Source organism: Fukomys damarensis, unplaced genomic scaffold, assembly GCF_012274545.1.
Source record: "Fukomys damarensis isolate Sample0158 unplaced genomic scaffold, DMR_v1.0_HiC HiC_scaffold_26, whole genome shotgun sequence".
NCBI lineage: Eukaryota > Metazoa > Chordata > Mammalia > Rodentia > Bathyergidae > Fukomys > Fukomys damarensis.
Window position 1 is genome coordinate 27628130 of NW_022900938.1, and position 22218 is coordinate 27650347.

The 22218-nt window shown below is 34.8% G+C and overlaps 1 long non-coding RNA gene across 1 annotated transcript; it reads left to right on the forward strand.

The window, feature by feature from the left end:
- Nucleotides 1-2762: 2762 nt before the first annotated feature.
- On the forward strand, nt 2763-19578 carry LOC104850111. Its single transcript, XR_004514426.1, has 3 exons — nt 2763-3005; nt 4975-5047; nt 19533-19578. It is a non-coding gene; the product is annotated as an uncharacterized LOC104850111 (long non-coding RNA).
- The last annotated feature ends 2640 nt before the right edge of the window (nt 19579-22218 follow it).

Here is a 22218-nt window from a genome sequence, read left to right on the forward strand (position 1 = left end):
ATTTATATAGGAGTTTAGCATTTTAGTCTATGTAAACTATACCTTAGTCAAAGAAGATGGAAATCAACTTCAATGAATTAAAAAACTAGAATATAAAATTAGACATTTTTTCTTTTCCCTTATTCCCCTTCCCCTACCTAGAATGTACCAATAAACTCAATAATAATAATAAAAAAATAGACAGTGCAGCACTAAGTTTAAAAGATGTAGATTTCTTATATGCTTTGATACATGTACATATATAGAAGAGGAACTAGAAGGAATAAACCCTTGTTTCTCAGTAGCAAGATCAGTGATTTTTATGTTCTTGAAATTTTCTCCATTTTTCATTAGAAAAATAATACACAGTTGACCCCTCTGCATCTGCAGATTCTAACAACCTTGGATCAAAAATATTCCTCAAACAACTTTTATGTGCCCTGAAATGTACAGACTCTTTTTCTTGTAATTATTCCCTAAACAGTATATTAGAGCAACTATTTATGTGACATTTTAGTCATTATTATAATACCTAAGGCTATTTAAATATCATATTAGGAATTACTACCCTACTAAATATCTAATGCTATTTACATAACATTTTAGTAGATATTATCAGTGATGGATGATTCACAGTACCTAGGATAATGTGCATTGCATAGGTTACCTGTAAATTCCATGCTATTTTATTTAACGGACAGGAACACAGATTTTAGCATGTGTTGGGACGCCTGGAACCAGTCCCCCACAAAACCCAAGCATTCCTGCTTATGAGATTTATAACAAGCAAAGCACAATAAGCATCATCCAGTATGTTTTTAACTAGATTGCACTTGGTTGTCACTAAAAACTACATTTAAGAGTGGATGGACTCCTCGGGGATGGATAGTTTTTATATATTAATTTTTGGTTGCCTACACATACATGAATAAGGAACAGCTAGCTTGCTTATAGACACTTTTTTTTTTTTTTTTTTTTTTTTTTGGTACCAGTGATTGAACTTGAGCTTGCAAGGCAGGCCACCGAAGTAACCGCTGAGCTAAATCCTCGGCCCTAGAGACACTTCTTAATACTCTCCCGGCCATAGTCCTGCACATGTCATGCTACTGATGGGTATCGCATATGTCGGCAAAACTCGGAGTATAGCTCGACTTTTGCGGCTTCTATGCAACTGATTTTCTTCCCAGGACACTTGTAAGTTCATTATATTGCCTTATATATTTAAGATTACAGTGAAGTGAGTAGCACAGTGATAAATGACAAGGCATCAATAACGTAGAAATGAGCATTATGAATATTGTGTGTGTCAGTTGCATTCTAAGCACGCTGAAGTCATCATCTGTTATAAAGGTCCTAGAAAATAGGTGAGGTACTAATACATGAAGTCGTGGTTTCATTGTGTTTGTTTTCTTAAGGAAGAAACACAGATCCATGAGTGTTAATTATTTTTCTCAAAGACTTTCCAAAACTGGATCCTAACAATTTATTGTCAAATTCAATTCTTTTAAGGACCAGATTGTAAGTTGTACATTTTTATGGTAACAGGCTAATCACTTAATCCTACACTGCTTTTATAAACAGTCAATTAAAACTGTTTTAAATAGCTTCCCCCATGCTATAAAAATAAAAATGAATATTTGCAATGTAGTTGTGAGAAGTATACTATATAACACATCTAAACGTCCTTGATGTACCACTGTGTGCATGATCACTCTACTCGTTTCAGCTCCAAAGTCACCCTCAGGGGCTTTGCTTACAATACTGGCACAGGTCTCCTTTGCTGGCTGGCAAAAGAATAATCTTCATCAAGATAGTAGAAGTCCTTGGAGGGGTACTGGAAGAGGAGCTTTTCTTGGTTGATATGAATCAGGCTCCTGACAGACTCCTGCTGTGTATTGCGGCCAGCAGCATATGGCACTCGTCCACCGACCTCTCTCAGTGCCCTGGAGGATGATTTCCTAGTCAGTTTCCCATTGCCATCCTCCATGACATTATCCACTGCCCACAGGGCCACGAGAGAGCTGGACGTTAGCCTCGGAAGAAGGGCTCCTTGCAGATGCTTCTCTTCCTTGAATGCTTTGCATTAACCCTGCAGTGAGCGGCTGCCACCTCTATTCTGCTATTTCTGTCTTCCTTAGAGTTTTATTTACTCTTTCATGGTCAAGCACCAGCCAGTTCACATTCTAATTATAATTCGTGATTTTCTTGAAAGCTTTCTCTGTTCAAAATACCAGTTATATAGTTCGTCTCTCTAATTGGGAAACCTCCTGATAAAACTATCCTGTGCAATAAGATTTAAATAGATATTTTTGTGGCTGCACATCCTATCCTGTATGCATCCTTGGAGCTACCTCTGAATGTCCTAATCATAAAAATTCAAAGTTTCAATAACTTCATTACATACTGGAAAAAATAGCTATCCCAATAAGGCATAGATGACACTGTTATAGATTTCAAAGTGTTTGTGAAAATGTGTCGCATACTGTGAGAATTATAAATGAGAAATAATAGAAACACGGAGAAAATCATGTCATTTTAGACAGTAATACTTTAGCACATTGTTGGACTATAGTTTCATTTTGCAAGGGCATTTATTGGATGCAATGCCTCTTTTGTTATCTTGCAAATGTAAACTGTAGATTCTGATGGCAAACTTTGATTATGTTACAACATTGCTTTAAGACATTCTAAGTGGATAGATGGCTTCACTTTGTATGTGCTTTGTTTTCTTTGGGGAAGAGCTACATGACTTCAAGGTTCTTTTCTACCCTTGACAGTTACTTCTGCAATATCTTAACCACAAACCCTAGACAGCTCTCCAGCTACAATGTGTCACTATGGCCAAGAAGAAGCTACACAACCTTCTCTCCTTGCTGCAGAACATGGGCTTGTGTGATGTTTTCTCCTCCTCCTATTACAACATTTTCATAAGGATTTCCAGCAGCACTGTGAAGAAGCTTCATTGTTTCCTTTTGAAGTGCCTTGAATTAGTACCACACTAGCTGCTTTGTGAGAGAAAAAGAAAGGTGAGGATTCTTGGTTCGCTTTTGTACAAAGCTGTGAACAATCGCCTATCTGTATCTCTCTCTCTCTCTCTCTCTCTCTCTCTCTCTCTCTCTCAAAATAGAGACAAAAGTTAACCCCAAGGGATTATGCAACAATGTTTACATGTAGGCTTTAAGCAAATTAAGAACAACATCTGTATAAATTAGATGCTGGGTTTGGAACATCCCAGTGAAGATACTAGGATTAAATGATATCTTGACAAAAATGATGTATCATGTTGTAAATGCACTGACTCACATCTTCATTTCATAGAACACAGAATAAATACATAAATAAGTACGTAGATAAATGGATAAATATTTGAGTGACTGAATTCCTGAAAGCCGAACACTGAGCTCTCCTGAGTTGCTCATGTTTTTAAGGATATCATTTGAATGTCACAAACTATTTTGCTTGACTATTGCTTCTATGCTTTTAGTGCATTCAGTCCATTTTGTTGTTGTGCGTAAGAAAGTATAGCAAATCTTTCTAAGCAATATCTTGTTGCTTTGTATTGGGATTTGGGAAAATGTGTAGCAATCGCATACACATGAGGGATACTTTTAGACTGAATTGGATAAAATAAGCAAAAGGAAAATAAAAATCTAAAAAGATGCAGTGAGGCTTGGAAGAGGGAAACCAAGAGCAGTCAGCTTCATTATCTTTGAACTTTTGACTCCAGGGTGTTCTATTTCCTCATCCATTTTTATAAACTAGCCGAAGAGCCATTCATGTCTTGTTTCAGTTTTTTATCTTAGGCTGATAGCCCAATATTCCACACTAGTGAAGTCTCAGTTGTGTTTGAGAGTTACTCTGTCAATGAGCCATGTCAATGTGGACGTCGTAGTAGACTATTTGATACAATGTTTTGCAAATTTTATCGTTTTAATTTATTCTCAAAAAAGCAGAACCCATAGACAATCACCTTGTTGTCAGCCTGAGAAATCATCTATTCACCCAAAAGATATTCATTGAATGTCTACTAGGTACCAACCGTCTGAGTACAAGTGGCCTTGAATGATAAATTTAGCCATTTTTCAGTTCAAAGAACTTGCAAGCATCTTAGAGAGATATTTTTCAAGTAGTTCACCTGACTTATAGGTCTATCGTACAGAAATTTTCCAAGTATATACTTTCCCTAGCTGACAAACTAAACATCTGTTTTAGGTTGTGTTTAGAACTAGTCCCACTGTAAGTGCTGGGCAATGTGATGTGATGTTATTTTTATGAAATATTTTAGTTGATACTTTCAGCATGCCTAGGAGGTAGTTATTATTAACTTTACTGTTTTAAAGAGTAAGACATTAAAGGTTGGAGTGGCTAAGTATCTTTTTTTTTCAAAGTAGCAGAACATGTAAGTTACCAATAGAAGATGTACTGTGCTCGCCCATCACCAAATTCTGTGCTCAATTATTTTATGAGATTGAGTCTGAGGACCATACTCCGTATTCTCACAAATTACAGCTACCTTCAGTGATTCTTAGTATTTCTTTTCTGTGGGAAAACGAGCTAATTTAAAAATTAACAAGTATTTTGATTATGTATGCCACACAGAAAACATATTTCTATTTAATGATGAATGAGCCAAATACATCATAATAGTGTAAAACGTGCTATAGAGATGTAAACAGAAGTTGTTTTTGAGGTGAGGAGACAGGGATTGCATTTGGGGAAGCCATTGGAGATGTGGTGGGATTCTTTTATCTTTTACTTTAATGCTAGTAGCTCAGAACACCAACTTCTCCATAAGACGCCTAAGCATCGTCTATTTTATAAAATCTTGTACTTCTTAAAATGATTATGGAAGGGGGTGTTAGGGGGATGAATAATTCCCCATCTGCCCCTTTTCTGTGATACCTATTCACACACCTAGAGCTGAGATTTCTATTCTGCTGTTTTATAAGTCTTGACTAATTATGATTTGACTTGTTTTTCCCTCTTCATGTTCAGGTTAGGATGAGTACAGAAGACGCATCAAGTGTATTGTTTGGAGGAAGCAAAAGATGAATGAGATGTAAAAGGGGTATGATATCTTTTCCTTCTACTTATCCTAGACAAAAGACAGATTAATGAGAGAAAAGCCCACAGATTGATTAAACTTGTACTTGATACAGCAGACTATGTAAAGCTATGAAGACCCTCAAGGAACTGGTTCAATGTATGTGTTTTATGCTTGGTTTAACAAAGGTAGAAAATCTAGAGAAATATGATAGAATCATGGTATGAGCTAAATGTAGTGGACTTGTGGAAGCTTAGCAAAGCTAATTTATTCAAATTCTTCTCTGTACCTTTTCAACTGTGGAAATAGGCAATGTTCCTTTCCTCTGGGTGCAAGAAGGACACCTCTCACATGAAGGTCTTCTGACCTCTTTCAGGGAAAGATGAGAATATTCTTGATGCACATGATGTTTCTCAAATTCCTTTAGCCTAAAAATGCTCTGCAGTGTTGCCATATCCTGGGATAGTATGAACTGTACCCTTCAAAACCCAAAATATCCAGTTGAGACATTTCTCTCACAGAAATAACTGTCAGCTACATGGTGTTACTTCACGAGTTGCTGAAGTTGATTTACAAACACAACAATAGGAAAAGTGAGTCGATATCACTTCCACACTCACTTGGTAGCTAGCTAACAGATCAGAAAATCATTCTCCGGAAAGGAAAGTTAATTCCTTTGAAAACTAGTTAAAACTGAATTTTTAAAACTATGCCAAAATATTTCCTTGCTCCTAGGAATCCCATGACAACATGTAGGCGTTCAGTATTCCTTCTTTGATCTTAAAAGTTGTAACTGCCTATTTTTATATGGGTTTATGTACTTATTATCTACCATCCCTAGAATATTAGTATGAATAGAATATGCTAGAATATGGACCACATAAGGGCAGGTACCACAGTTTGAACATTTTAAGGATTTTCCTAAGAGATATGCATCTTAGAGGGTGGTTTGAGAAATTCTGCGCTAAACCATACGACTTGGGAGTTTGGAGAGAATTTTTTTGTGTGTCTTTCCACTGCCGGTGCCGACACTTGGCATGTAATTGGTGCTCATGTTCTTCCTTTAAAACAGAGAGGCCTATGCTCCTCGGAGAATCTGTTTTTCCATTGTCTTTCTTCCTTTGTTTTTCATTTCTTATCCTAGTTTTTAACCTGGCCTCCACAGGGATTCAGCCCATCAGTTGTTGGTTATTATATAATGAGAGCCTTCATTATACCACTAAAAACTTCTAATGTCACATAAAATGTCTCAGTTTTTTATAATGAGCCATTTGAAATGCAAGCAATTAAGCAAACCTTTATGGCCACAGAAACACAATCCAGATTGCTTAGTTGCAAGTGAATAAATACTAAATTCATCCCTTTGCAATCTTGCAAAAAGAATCTGCACTTTGTTCTCCAAATAACAAATGCCATAAATTGAGCTGTGTTCAAAACTAGTTATATGCTTTTACATTAACCCATCCACAGATAATTTACTTCTACTTTTAAAACTTGCAAATCTCTAAAAATCTTTCACTAAATTGAAAATAAGTTGAAACAATAGTACTTTATAAAATTGTATAATCAAATGACCAACAAAAGGCCATTTCAACAGCTTAAATAATTGTATCCCATTCTATCAAATACTTTATTATATTTTGATATAACTTTTGTTTACCTTGCTAGTGTAAAATTTAAGCCTAAGTTTTACTAGAATAAGTTCTCAAGCATGTAGGTGTGCCAAGCAGTGTACTATGAATGTTTTAATATCAACTTCACTAAATTAAAAAGCTGCCTACTCTCTTGGGTATTTTCTTCTATTTAAAAAAATTATATGAGTAATCCATAATGCTTTCTCTTTGTATAGCATTAAAATAACACAATAAACTAACAATTCATCTTATAAACTTTCCAGGTCATACTAACTGAATTTTCTAATTCTTTATAATTCTATGTAATATTTTACAAGAGGAACCATAATCTGTTCCGTCTTCATAGATGATAAACATTTAATTTGCATTCAGTATTCTTCCAATAATCAACCCCTGCAACATACAATGTGCATGATTGATGATTGCTCTCAGATGCAATATTTCTTTTAGATAAATAGATAAAAGTTGATGTGAAATTGTCTGACTAACATTTTGAATTTCAATTAACATTGTTAAAATGTCTCCCCAAGAGATTATACTATTTTTGTATTACCTCAAACATAGTTCTTTATACATTCCACAGCTGCAAACTGTTAAATGTAATTTTGGTTTTTCCCTTTAGTTTGAAAGAAATTATGGTTATTTATTATATTAATTATGATTTTCTTAATGATTAATTATGCTGCTGATTGTTTCATGTGACCATTATCAATTTCTATCTTTTTTGATCCTTATGTTTCCCCCAATTGCAAGTTTGGTCATCTGTCTTTTGGAAGATTCTTCATATCTGTCCTGTATCTTAATATATTGGTGGTTATGTGCTATAGCTATGTGTATATATTTCTAGTCTTTTAGATTTAGGAATTTTTCTATTGCTTGCAAAATGATGGGAATTTGTAATAGAGGTGAGAACTTTGGTGAATGATTGTTCATAGAACAGAAGTTTAAATATTTTTATGATGTTAACTCTAATGTTATTATTTCTTTTCCACTTCTATTTTCCACTTCTAAGGTACTAAATATTTTGCATATTTTTTCTAATATTTCTAATAATTTAGAATTTTGAGTTTTATATTTAGCTTTTAGAATCATCTGATTAAATTTCATTTGTAATGAAAAACAGGATGGAATTTTTTTTCTAATGGCAAATAATTGTCCAAGATCAAGTTCACTGGTTAGTTCATATGTTTATAACTTACTTAAAAGGCTACACAGTTCCTAAACTACATTCCCACAGGGCACAGTGTTTACTTTCTAATTTGATGCTGATGTTCATGTGCCTATTGTTCTGCTTTCCTATATTTGAAGCTTATATAACTTTGCTTCTTGTATATATTATGATTTTTTATTGTGAGCTCATGTTCATGGGAATTTTGTCTTAGGGACTGTTTTGAGATCCTTCCTGAAGGTGTGTTTCCGCAGAGAGGATTTATATTTTGCTTCTGCCATCTGCTTAGTGGATACATTATAAATTAAGGTATTGGGCTGATGTTTTTAGGATTTCACCAATACATGAATTTGAATTTTAAACCTGATTGAGTTTGGATTGTGATTTACGTAAATCAGAATTCAAGTTTGAATTAAAATATTCTCTTTATTCCATTAAAAGTTGTAACTTCACTCTCTTCCAGATTTCAATTTTTATTATTGAATAGTTTTCTGCCAGTTACCAGTTTTCAAAGACAACTTCCTGTCTCTGTTCACTTTTTGTTTTTCATGACTCTGAGAGTTGTCTGGGCTCAGCTCAGCCCTTTTGTTAAAATTAAGAGAAATGACCAACAGTGTGAAAGGACAGCTCACAGTATAGGAGAAATTTTCACCAGCTGTTCCTCAGACAGAGGTCTACTATCTAGAATATATATAGAGAACTTTAAAAAATCAGACCTCCCAGCTTTAAAGACCCTATCCAAAAGAGGGCATCTGAAATGAACAGACATTTCTCAGACAAAGAAGTAGAAATAGCAAATAAACATATGAAAAAATGTTCAACATCACTGTTCATTTGAGAAATGCAAATGAAAACAATGTGGAGATTCCACCACACACCATACAGAATGGCTGCCATCATGAAATCAACCAATAACAAATGCTGGCAAGGCTGTGGAGAAAGAGGAACACTGCTCCACTGCTGGTGGGAGTGTAGACTGGTGGAACCAATGTGGAAATCAGTATGGAGATTTCTCAAACAACTAGGATTGGAGGTCCCATTTGACCCAGCTATTCCCCTGTTGGGTATGTTTCTTAAAGAATTTTAAGAATCATACCACAGAGATATATGTGCACCCATGTTCATAGCAGCACAATTTGTAAAAGCTAAGACTTGGAAGCAGACCAATTGCCCATCAACAGGAGCCTGGGTAAAGAAAAAAAAAATTATAAAATGGAATACTACTCAACCATAAAAATTAGAAATTAGGGACATTTATAGCTAAATGCATGCATATTGAGGCGATACTCTTAAGTGATATAAATAGGACACACATGTGTAAATACCAAATAGTTTATCTACTGTGAGAAACAAAGTGTAAATAAGGACTAAAAGGTATAATAGATAATGTGAAATAGAATAAAAAGGGACAAAGAGGAAGAGGAAATGAGGGGTAGGGGAAAGGAAAGAAGGGGATGGAATTAATATGAGAAAATGAAAATAAATGGAAACAAAGTCTTTGTAGATACAGAGGGAGGGAGGAGTTGAAAGGAGGGCCGGGGAATGGGGAAAAAAATAAGAATTAAGATTGATTATGTAGGGCCAGGGACTTAGCTCAGCGGTTCGGTGGCCTGCCTTGCAAGTGCAACGGACATGAGTTCGATCCCCGGTATAAAAAAAAAAAAAAAAGATCGATTATGTGAAGGTACACATTTCCAGCAATTAATCTCATTATATGGTATACATTAATTATACCAATAAAATTAATTTTAAAAAGTTTACTGATACAGTGTAGGTATATACTATGGTTACATTCATGGGTTTTAACATAATATATATTAAATTATTCATTGTGTCCTCAGTTTCTCTCTCTCTCTCTGGTACCAGGGATCAAACTGCGGTCCTTGCACTTGTGAGGCAGGCAGGGGACCTCTGAGCTAAATTCTCGGACTCTCAGTTTCTCTTAATTGCTTATGTTTTCACATCTTTATTGCTCTACTTTGTATTCTCTATAGTTTATTCAGATTTATCTTCTACATTATGGTGTTTTTTTCTGTTGGAAATGTATAACTGTATAACTTATTTATTGAGAGATTTTGTTTTAAAACTTAATCATTATATTTTTAAAACATTTTCTTTGCTTTTTCATGTTTCCTTAACTTTAAATAACATTGTTCCCTTTTTATTTTTCAGAATATACTTAATGTTTAATATTTCAATCATAGTAGCTCAATATATTACTTTATGTCATTTTATTATCTGACTTTATTGGCAATGTGTCACTGTCTTTGCAGTTCTTATTGATTTTAACTCATGGTAGTGTATTTCCCTATATGTTTAGGGTTTGGAATTTAAACTCATGGTCCATGATCCTTCTTCATAGCAATTCGGAGTGCCAAAGGTGGTTTGACTCTATTTTCTGCCATATATTCTGTAGGAAAAAGAATCTGAAATAGTTTCAAGTTAATTCCCTGGGTGGGGGTTCTGAAGATTTCTGAAATTGTAATTCTCTGTGTAATTCTGCAGACATGAAATCTCAGGAAGGGATTTTTGCTGTGCTTTCTTCTAATATCTGCAGCTGTCAGTAGAAAGTGTCACACCAAGCTGACATTCATACTCTTGTTGTAAATTTGCCCTATTTCTGGAATTTCATGCTACTGCATGGATTAATGTGGAATTTCATGCCATAATCTCGCCATCTTATATTTATATGAGGTGCAGTTTTGTTCACTGAAACACAATACTGATTTGTTTGTTTGTTTGTTTGTTTGTAAGCGTACTGTATTCTTCAGCTCTGGAAGCTTTTTTTTTTTCAATTACTTCTTTGATGATTCCATAGCTATTTTCTTTTAATTAATTCCTCTAAAATCCCTTCTGATATATCTTTCAGTTATTTCTCAAACATTTAGTTCTGTTAGTTGCCATTGTTCATGAAAGCTAGATTTGGGGGGGGTTAGGGAGTTTTTTGGTGTTTTATTTTTTTTCTACAAATATTTAAGAATTTTTCCATTGCTTACAAAAAGATGGGAATGTGTACTAGAGGTGAGAATCGATTATAAGCAACAAAAGTGCAGAAATGAAAGGTTTAGGGCACTTTGTGTTATATTGTGATTACAGAAAAGGCAATAGTATATAGTCTTCTTCATTATCTTTTGTTTGAAAATAGTATTAATTAGAAATATAGAGATAGACTAAAGAATTCTATGGAATGGCATAAACAAAAAAATCAGGAGTGAGACAAAATAAGGTAATGTGTCGATGCAGTGTAAGGACAGGGATTGAAATATCTAGGGCAAAAATGTCAAGAAAAATGCAGTTTTCAAATCAAAGTGAAGTACATATTTGGGCAAACAGACATTCTCAATTTTATTGGCTAAACTCATCAGACTTGGCATTCATTTCCTAAATTTTCAATCTGAATGATTAGATTTGGTAAAATCCCTTAGGAGTTTCCTATCTATGATCAAACTAAAGGTCGGTGCTGCATGGTCAGTGCTATATCTCCTCGTAGGACTGGATGCCATTCAGTAACGGATGGAGAATGAAGATATTTAAATGATGACTCAGAAGTGCTGTGAAATGATATCATAATGTGAGCATGAAGACACCGTGCCAAAGTCTTCCCTGACGAATATGAAAAGCAAAGGTCTTACCAAGTCACTAAAGAATGACTGCATATTTTACGAGTCTGAACTATCAAGGATATTAAGTGCTGAAATAAGTTTCCTATTGTGTTTGGCAAGACCTCCAAAACACGGAACTGGCATTTCGTCTCAGGCAGTGCTGAGTTATGTGGTGTTCTTCAAGAATTCCTGAGACCCTCTAGCCAGGACTCTGTGTACTGTTCTACTTGAGTCCTCATATACTATTTCATCAGCTTGGAAGTTGCAAATAAAGAATCAGAACTGTGACAGGCAGAATTTATTCATAGAACATTATTTTAGCCCTGTCCCCATATTTATAGATGTAGAAAAAGTCAAATATAGACAGATGTGGGTCTTTGCAAATGTAACTCTACAAACAAGAAAGTTGATGTATTATTATTGTTTGTGTTTTATGTTTCCTTTTAACAAGGTATTATGCTGATGGTGAATTTTGAGCAGTGTAAATTTTATAGGCCATATTAAACTGTACTAGAGAGAAATGAGAAATTACGTCCAGAAGTTAAATATTTATGATTAATTTTCATTTCAAATATAGGAGGAATTTCTAATATTAAATGTCCATAACACATTACCCAGGAGAAATATATATTTTTAATAAAAATATTTAGCTTCACTCCCAAGAATTCATTAAAATTTTTAAATACTTTAAAAATTGAATTTTTAAAAACTTGCTATTTGGTCTACGGCCATACCACCCTGAACGTGCCCGATCTCATCTGATCTCGGAAGCTAAGCAGGGTCGGGCCTGGTTAGTACTTGGATGGGAAAACTTGCTATTTAACTAATATATGTTGCAGCTTTTTTTCTACTGTTCATATCCAAAATATTTGGAGATTAGGATTGACTCTACAACACTGGCAACTTTTTTTTTTTTTTTTTTTTTTTTTTTTTTTACTGTGATGAAAAATAGCCAATATAGTTTACTCCTTCAATTTGTAAAAATGGTTAAAATGTGTCAATGAACATTTTAGTTCAATTTAGAAAGCACGCAAGTAGAGTGCAGTTTTCATTCAAGCCAGTCCCCTTATCCTGATAGCTAAATATAATTAAAATAAGCCTAAATGACCTCACCCCAACTTAAAATCTAGCACTCGCCATGAGGATACATGGGCATTTGTCAAAATGAGCTGCTAAGCCTCAAACTTATGGAAGTCTTCCTGATCTCCCCAAATTCCTGTTTTGGTGCCCCTTCCTGAGTTTGCTGTACGTATCGGAATTTCTACCCTTCCTCCTAACCTCCCACCAGACAGAGTCCTTCTGTCTCTTCTCGGTCAGCTCTCATTTATACTTCAAAACTGCCTGAAACAAACAAACAGCGGTGAAAATCCAAGATGTTTATAAAGCATCTGGGTCCAGCTGTAGAAATAGCTGCTTCCTGCGTGCCCTGCTACTGTAGCATAAGTTGCTTACTATTTGTTTATGAGCCTGCTGCCTTGCTTAAACTCCAAACCACTCAGGAACGGGGTCTGTATATTCCCCTTCCTGCCTTTCCATCACCAAGCATGGGTAGATATTTAGTCCCTGCTCAGTAATGGTTTGCTGAATTTATGAATGTGCTAGTGCTCCTATTCTGTGCTTTGACACTAAAATGAATGTTTAGTAATTGGATTCTAGGTACTTTTCAAAAGCTTTGAAGAGCTACTTCATTTTCCCCTCTTTTCTTGTACCCCTGTGCCTATCTGTGTGTGTGTGTGTGTGTGTGTGTGTGTGTGTGTGTGTGTGTAATTTTTTTCCTTTCATTTTGCTTTCTTTCTTGTGGTACTGGGGATTGAACTCAGGATCTTCACTGTATCTCTATCACTTTTAAGTTTTTATTTTGAGATAAGATTTCAGTATGTTGAATTGCCCACACTGGGCTTGAACTTGAGATCCTCATGTCTGACACCTTTAAGAGTGTTGAAATTACAGACCTATACTACCATCTGTGTCTTGTCTCTTTTTAATCTGTTTCTTTTTCCTTCCCTCCTTCCTTTCTTTCCTTATTTCTAAAGCTCGCCCTTTAGATAAGGTGTTTTCTTAGCCTTAACCCAATCCTTGGTGATTGGGTTTTTAAATTTTTAAACCTGGTCTGGCTAGGATTGCACAACCAGTAGCTGTCACTAAATTCTCTCTGTAGATGCACCACATTTATGAACCCTAAAATTCTCTGTTTTGGAATACTTGATAGTCACTTGAGCCTTTCCAACTTGGAGAGTCACATGGAGTCATAATTTAGTTTGAGATGTTTTTCACCTTTTTTACAGCATTCCAATTTCAAAACTACTAAGTAAAATAACTCCCATATACTGTTCCCTAGAATAACTGATTCCTGATTTGGTTTCTATGTGAGGGCTCCAACTCTTAGTCTAGCCTGTGACTTTGCCTGAAGAAGTCATCCTCTCATTGTTGGGCCTTGTTTTTGTGTATCAGCATGTACTGGTACTCCTGATGCACACAATGCAGACTAAAAAAATAAGGGAAGGGTAGTTTCACACAATTTGTGTTGGTGACAGAGGTCATATTTAAGTATTTTCTTTCAGTGTATGTGCCCTCTGTCTTCAAGTGACTACAAAGATCCAACATCATAGTCACTCAATCTGAGATCACTCAGACAGGATTCTTCCTCAAATCTTACAGGATATATTTGTCTTTAACAAAATATGAATATGTATTTTTTTAAATGAAGAAAAATAAAAGTCTTGGCTTATATGTCAATTTGTCATCATGGCTGATCACGTTGAAATGACAAACATCCATTATGCCCCTTCCCTTCTTTACTGGCCTGGATTTCCTATAGTACTTATCATCTCCTGATAAATCCCAGCGTATATACTTCTTCCTTACATGTGATGTTCATTGCATCTCCCTCTAGGAGAAGAAACTTAATTTAATTTAATTACATTTAATTCTCACCAGTGTCAAGGCAACAAGATGAACAAATGGTTTTCAAAAGGGATATTTATGTTTGTTGTTCTCTTTCTTTGATAGCATCATGTTTTAAAATTAAGTATGACCATGCCCAAGGTCAAAAGTAGTTTCTGGGATTTTGATTATTAATCAGTGGACACCCTCCAGCATTCCAAGGTGCTGAGTTGTAGTTACTATGTGAACAATCTCATGAATAGACCTTTCATTCCGTAGTCCTCAGAATAGCCAATGCCCAGCTACCCCTTCCTACTGGCACTATGGCCTAATTTGGGTTTTTTGTTTTGGCTCACTCCCTATGATAGTGGATGAAAGGAACGTGTGAATGTCAGAAAAAAATGCAGATGTACCCCACTTTAGGCTAGAAAAATCATAAGCAGACAAATTAGAAGTGATACCTGATTTAGAATCTAACCACAAGATTATAGAAAATAATGTTTGTTTCTGTTTTAATATTTAGATCTTTAATCCATTTGGATTTTAATTTAGTGCATGGTGAAAGATAAGGGTCTAATTTTAATCTGTGGCAGGTTGACATCCAGTTTTTCCAACACCATTTATTAAAGAGGCTATCTTTCCTCCACTGAGGATGGTCAGCTCCTTTGTCAAAGATGAGGTAGCTGAGTACATCTGCATTTGTTTTTGTGTCTTCCAGTCTGTTCCACTGATCCTCAGGCCTATTTCTTTGCCAGTACCATGCTGTTTTTATCACAGTGGCTTTGTAGTATAGTTTCAAATTGGGAATTGTTACACCTGGTGCCATGTGACTGTTGCCTATAATGGCTTTTGCTATTCTAGGTCTCTTGTGGTTCCAAATGAATTTTTGGATTCTTTTTTCTAGTTCTGTGAAATATAGTGTTGGAATTTCAATTGGCATTGCATTGAATGTATATAGCAGTTTTGGTAGTATGGCCATTTTCACTATGTTGATTCTTCCTACCCAGGAGCAGGGGATATCTTTCCATTTTTTTATATCCTCTTCGATTTCTTTTTTCAGAGTGCTGTAGTTTTCAGTGTAGAGATCTTTTGTTTCTTTTGTTAGATTGATTCCTAGATACTTCATTTTTTTGGATGCTATTGTAAAAGGAATTTTTTCCCTTATTTCTCTTTCTGTCTGTCTGTTATTTGTGTATAGAAAGGCTATTGATTTTTGGGTATTCACCTTGTATCCAGATACTCTACTGAATCTGTCCATTAAGTCTAGAAGTTTTTTGGTGGAGTTTTTTGGATCTTCAATGTAGAGTATCATATTATCAGCAAATAATGATAGTTTAACTTCTTCCTTTCCTATCTTTATTGCTTTAATTTCTTTCTCTTGTCTAATTGCTGTGGCTAATGTTTCTAGAACTATATTGAAGAGAAGTGGTGATAATGGGTATCCTTGTCTTGTTCCTGGAAGGTTAGTTAGGCAGAACTCTGGAAGACATTGGTATAGGAAAAGACTTTTATGAACAAATCCTCAGTAGCACAGGAACTAGCAGATAGAATCAACAACTGGGATCTCACCTTACTAAAAAGCTTCTGTACTTCAAAAGAAACCATCAGCAGAACTAAGAGACAATCTACAATGTGGGCAAAAATTTTTACCAGCTGTTCCTCAGACAAAGGACTATTATCAAGGATATATAAAGAACTCAAAACAATCAGTCCCCCCAAATATAAAGACCCGACTCAAAAACGGGCATCCAAAATGAACAGACATTTCTCATACAAAGAAGTAAAACCAGCAAGAAAATATTTGAAAAAATGTTCCACATCACTGGTCATTAGAGAAATGCAGATGAAAACAACACTGAGATTCCACCTCACTCCACAAAGAATGGCTGCTAAAAGAAATCACACAATAACAAATGTTGGCGGGGTTATGGGCAGGAAAGAACCCTCCTCCATTGTTGGTGGGAGTGCAAACTGGTGCAACCACTATGGAAATCAATATGGAGAAACCTCAAAGAGCTTGGACTGGAGGTTCCATTTGACCCAGCCATCCCTCTGTTGGGTATCTTTCCAAGAGAACTAAAAGAATCATATCACAGAGAAGTATGTGCACCCATGTTTATAGCGGCACAGTTTGTAATAGCTAAATCTTGGAAACAACCTATTTGCCCATCCGTTGGAAACTGGATAAAGAAGTTGTGGTTTTTCTATAAAATGGAATATTACTCAGCCATAAAGAGCGAGAGAATAGATTCATTCATAGGAAAATGGATACATATTGAAGATATACTCCTAAGTGAAATAAATAAGTCCCACATGTGTAAATACCAAATAGTTTCCCTGGTGTGAATATTCTGCAACAATGCATAAGATTCTAATAAGATTACTGACATTTAGAAATGGGAGGAAAGGAGCTAAAGGTGTAGGGAAGGTGTGATACGTAGGGGAAGAACAAAAAGGGAAAAGAAAAAAATGTGAGAGAATGAAAAGATGAAAATAAAGTGTTTGTAGATGGGGAGGGGAGGAGGGGGTGAAGGGAGGGCAGAGGTAAGGGGAAAATATGAGAATCAAGACTTGGCATGTAGAGGTACAAGATCCCAACAATGAATGTAACTGTACTGTATCCCTAAAATGTACCAATAAACTCAATTAAAGCTGAAAAAAAAATAAAAAAATTAAAAAAAAGAAAATAATGTTTGTCTTACATTATTTTTTCTAATGAACTATCTCCTGTGTGAACAAAATGACATTGCTGTTTTACAGGAGATTTCATGGGACACTGACTATGGTATGGTTGGGTAAGGTCAAAACTGTGAAAGCAGAAGCCTGTGACAGGAGGGTTAGGTCCCAGTGCTCTATCCAAACTGGATCTGAAACCTGTCCCTGAGTCTCATTACAGGGGACAGTTTGGTCAGAACAGAACACATGGTGCCAATGATCTTTGCTTAAGTTGCTCCATGATTTATTTGTAATTTCTGAAGGAAGCCCTTTCAGTAAATGAATGGTGCTGTTAATTTTACAGTATCTGTTTTACTTAACTTTGTTGATCTTAGGTATTTATACAATGGTTTGTTTCTTCACCTGAGAAGATTCATAGATGGAAGAAAATTAAGCTCTAGTACAGATGCTATGGAAAAATGAAAAGCTTCATAGTAGATATCCCTATTTCTATACTAATACCATTGCTTTTCAATGCACTGAAAAGGTGCAGTTATTTTTTTTTCTTAATTTTATCACTGGAAAATATTGTAGAGACTGTCACTATTTCTTGAAGACAAATTTTTCATATGTGCATTCTCACTCTACTTTGTTGATTTTGCTGACATGAAGTCTTCCACTTTTTACATATACCTTAGTAAAGGTAAGTTTAAGAGTAAAGAATGTTTCATGAATACCTAACACCTAAGTCAGTTCCCATGAGAAGAGTGAACAGTGTGTTCTTTGGAGAAATAGCGTATAAAAGTATACTGTCAGCATAGTGATGTTTATATGTACATTAACAAAACTTCAATGAAATTTAACAATTAATTCAGTCAATGCACTAGCTACTTTTCAATTGCTTAATAGCTACATGTACCTACTGGTTGCTCATTGGACAGTGCACAGGTAATATAGAGCATCTGTAGGATTGTGGCTGAGAACATTTCTCAGCATAACAAAATTCAAAAGTAAGATATGTAAATGAAACCCATTTATACAACTATATAATACATATGTTTCAATATTTTAGAAACATTCATAACTGAAAAGATCCCTGTATTTAAAGAGTACTACAAAATTGACAAGAACAAAATCTTTAGTTTATTTTGTAAAAATTTTCAGGAGATGAATGACCATTTTAAGAATAAAGAATGAGCAGAATAAAAAGAGAAATAACAGCAAGTGATATCCAAGGTTTACTATAAAGGCCTTGAGCAAATGACTTTGAATGTATATTTTGTCAGAATTTTACATGTTGACGACTTAGAAGATTAAAATTAAAATTGTAGCATAAAGAACAAAAATGAAAAGAAGGTAATTATCATATAAAAATTGCAAGTAACATAAGCTTCATAAACATAACCAATCATTTATTTTATTTGAAGCATCACTTGATCCAGAATTATTTTTTTTTTTAGTTTTTTTGTAGATGATCATTTCTCTGTTACCCAGGGTAGCCTCTAGCTAACTGCTGGTTTCAAGTGATCCTCCTGCCTCAGTCACCCAAGTAACTGGAAGTATAGGTGCATACCACAACACTTGTAAAAAGAGATTTTTTAAGCCATATGTACATATAAATCAAATACTTGAATTCATGTAATGTATGTTAGTATCTGTATTACAGCTTAATTGTCTTCCATCTATGAATCTTCTCAGATTAAGAAACAAACCATTGTATGAAATTTGCTTTCCAACTTATTGATTGTTAGGACATTGAAAGGAAAATTTCCTAATCAAGAATGTGTACGTTTAGGATTAGGGAGGTTCAACATTTGCTAAAAATGCATCAAAATACAGGTCTATTTATTTTTCTGTCATGGCTCATATATCACCCAAATTTGCCAAATTATTGACTTGCCTTATTTCACATTGAGAATTTTATGCACCACGCCTTCCTAGAAGCATTAAAACGATAGCCACTAAAGCCTGTACTGCAGAGAATGTGAACAGAAAGCACCGATACACACACACACACAGTCACACTGTGCTGTGTTTGACAACCATGTCTAAGTGAGGAAAGTGGATAAGTGAAGTGGGGATTTTGTGAGAAATTAAATACAGCCTGTGAACCTGGAGTGGGTTTGCAGGCATAGAAAGGAAGGGTGGGGAAAGTAAGGGCCATTCTGTGAGCTCATCCAGCACTGATTTACATTTACTAAATTCTAAAAATGGAGTTCATTATGTACCTGCATCTTAATGCTCTGTTGCAAGTATATTTTACAATATCTACTGTTTATGGAAGTAATGAATAAATATTGCCTCTAGTATGAACCCCGTGTGGTTAGTTTACTAGACGTTTTTCTAGTAAGGATATCATAATTACTCATGTAATCATATACACTCTGCAATCTTTTAGTTATCACACTTTACTGGAACACATGTTTATCTTCTTGCAATAAAGTAAATATTTGCTGTAGGACAGTAATATTAATATAGTTTTTGTAGTGTTGGCTTTGCCAAGCTATGTACAGCTCATCTGAGTTAACTAAATTAAGCATTAATACAGTTTAAAATTCTCTTCTCAGAGATAGAAACTTGAGACACAGAAGGAATCCGAATTATCTCATAAGGAAAGAAGTTTTCACTTCCTTTGAAAAGCAGCAATGCATTGGAATGAGAGTTCTTCTGCAATGTACAAATAAAATAAAATTGCCTGACATGTTGTTCCTTAGCATGATTTTCCATTTTGTGTTTTAAGGTTTAGCTCTTCATATTTAATATATCTGGAAATTTAGAATGTAAAATTTTAAGTCTCATCTTGATAATGAATAATGATTATCCCCAGAATGTCTTTTGTAATGTAAGCCTGTACAACAAATAGGCTTTTGAAAACCTTCATGTGGAAATTAAAACAAAAAAACAATGATGAGGTAAATTAAGATGTGATGAATGGAGTTAATTATCACCTAATTTCGATCAGTTTGTCAACCTCAATTCTTCCTTTCCGTGCTAAGATGTTCACAGGCCAACAATGTGGGAACATAAATCATCCCCTAAAGCTTCTCCTTTTGGTCTCTGCTAATCTAATGCTTTTCATTTAACAAAGTGCACATAAAGTTTAATCACAGGCCAAAAAATGTGAAGTAAATCCCTCAAGACTGATACTAATCATATTAGGATATTGAATGGGCATACTAAAGTGAATGAAATGAAAAGAGGGATTAAGATACACGCATTTACATGCATTTAAAAATCCATGCCCAGTCCATCATTAGCAAAGTCCCCTTTACTCCTCCCTCACCCACCTCCCTCTCCAAATTATACTGAAACCAGATGGAATTGGAATGGGATGAGCTGTATGTAAATTATCCTGAAGTTCAGTCTGTACTGTCATAAAGTAGAGCTTCTCAAACTTTAATGTGCACATGAATCATGTGAGGATCTTATTAAAATGCAGACTCTGATTCAGTAAGGGGACCAAGCATGGAGACCAAGGTTCTGTATTTACAATAAACCTCAGGGTGATGCTTGTATTCTGATCGACAGACATCATTTTGAAGAGCAGTGTTTTAAAGCAAGGTATTATTGGCTTTTCCAAATTGTACACTGTAATATTCCACAGGTTAAACTTCATTGTTCATGTTGACCGGCAACTTAATAGTTTGCTACATACATTCTATATGATAGCTTAAAATTGGGCTAATTATGATTTTAACAAACATCACAAATATGACAATAGTTATTATTTGATTAAAACTTAAAAATCCAGCATGTACCTAGACAGAACTGATAAATAATATCTGTATTTCCAACAAATTATTTATAATTTGTACTTTTGTCATGGTCAAAAACTGTATTAATAATGTAATTTCTAGCCTATGAGCTATTAACTTTTTAATGACATTTGTAAAACATTAATCAATTTTATGAGAAATCCCCCTAAAAGATGATGCTTTCCTGTCACTTTTTATTTCAAATTCATTAAGCATACTCAATTTAATTGTCTGAAAAAGCCACGCTCAGGGCATTTTTATTTACTATTTTATTTTGCCACTGACAGTTACTTATATTTTACCCTTTTATTATTCACAGCCAGAAAGATAAATATGTTTTTCTTTCATTGCTTCACAAAGAGAAAAGCCAGATAATGGTCAAATGCATGGTTTCAAAGCCCAACCCTGAAAATGCATGTTTGTACTGGTTTAAAATAAACTAAAATATATTACATTTGCTTTGTAAAATCCAGGACAAAAATTATAGCGACAGAAGTATTTATGTATACCTGTATTTTCCCCGAATTATATTTTCTAAGCAAATGCTGTCACTTTTCTTTCTTATTTATTTATTTATTACCGGGGATGGAACTTGGGACCTTATACTTGTGAGGCAACGGGGAGGAACCACGGAGCTAAATCCCCGGCTCATGTATTTTATTTATATATTTTACTTATTAGCCCCTCATGTTGTGCAAGGTATGATCTCAAGAAATCACATCAAGATGTTATGCTAACCTTCAAAGAGGGAGATGTGATCACTTTCAGGTGACATCTTCTCCAATGATGTTTTTTCCCCTCTCTTGTTGGAATCTTTCACAGATTCATCTGACTGGTTCCCAGGATGTCTCTTAAACGGTGAACACAAACTTCGCTCAATTTCTGCTTCCTGTTAGAAGACATTAAAGGGATGTGTGTTAAAAGCTATCAGTGGGAAACAGATGTGGTTTTCAGGGTTTTAAAAGGCAGAAGAGAGAGAGGGAGGGAGTTTCTGTCATGAGTGACGTTTTTCACTATCCTTTGGGGAAAATTTTGATAACTTTGCCAAGAACTGCAAAAAAACATTTGACGCTTAGTTTACTTCTCTGCCACTGGTTTCACTTCTGAATTAGCTTTTCTTTCATGTATATTTTCCCCCTCTCATAAAAGAGTGAAAGTGGAAATAAGGTCACAATGGAGTATAATATATGTTAATAGATGCAACTTCCTAGGCCTGAGAAATGTCAGTGAGGGACTCTGAGATAAGAGCAATATATCTACATTGTACGCTAAAGACAGAAGGAAATGAGTTTTTTAAATATCATGTCACCCTATACTGATAATCTTAGCAATTATATAGCCACCAAATTACAAACCCATTCAAAATACCATATAGTGAATACAGTTTGTGAATTCATAACGGTTATGAAATTACTTCTTTGAGATAGTAATCAAAAGAAATCAAAGAAACATTGAAAATATTTAAAATACATAGTCTAGCATTTTGTATTTTTTTTTT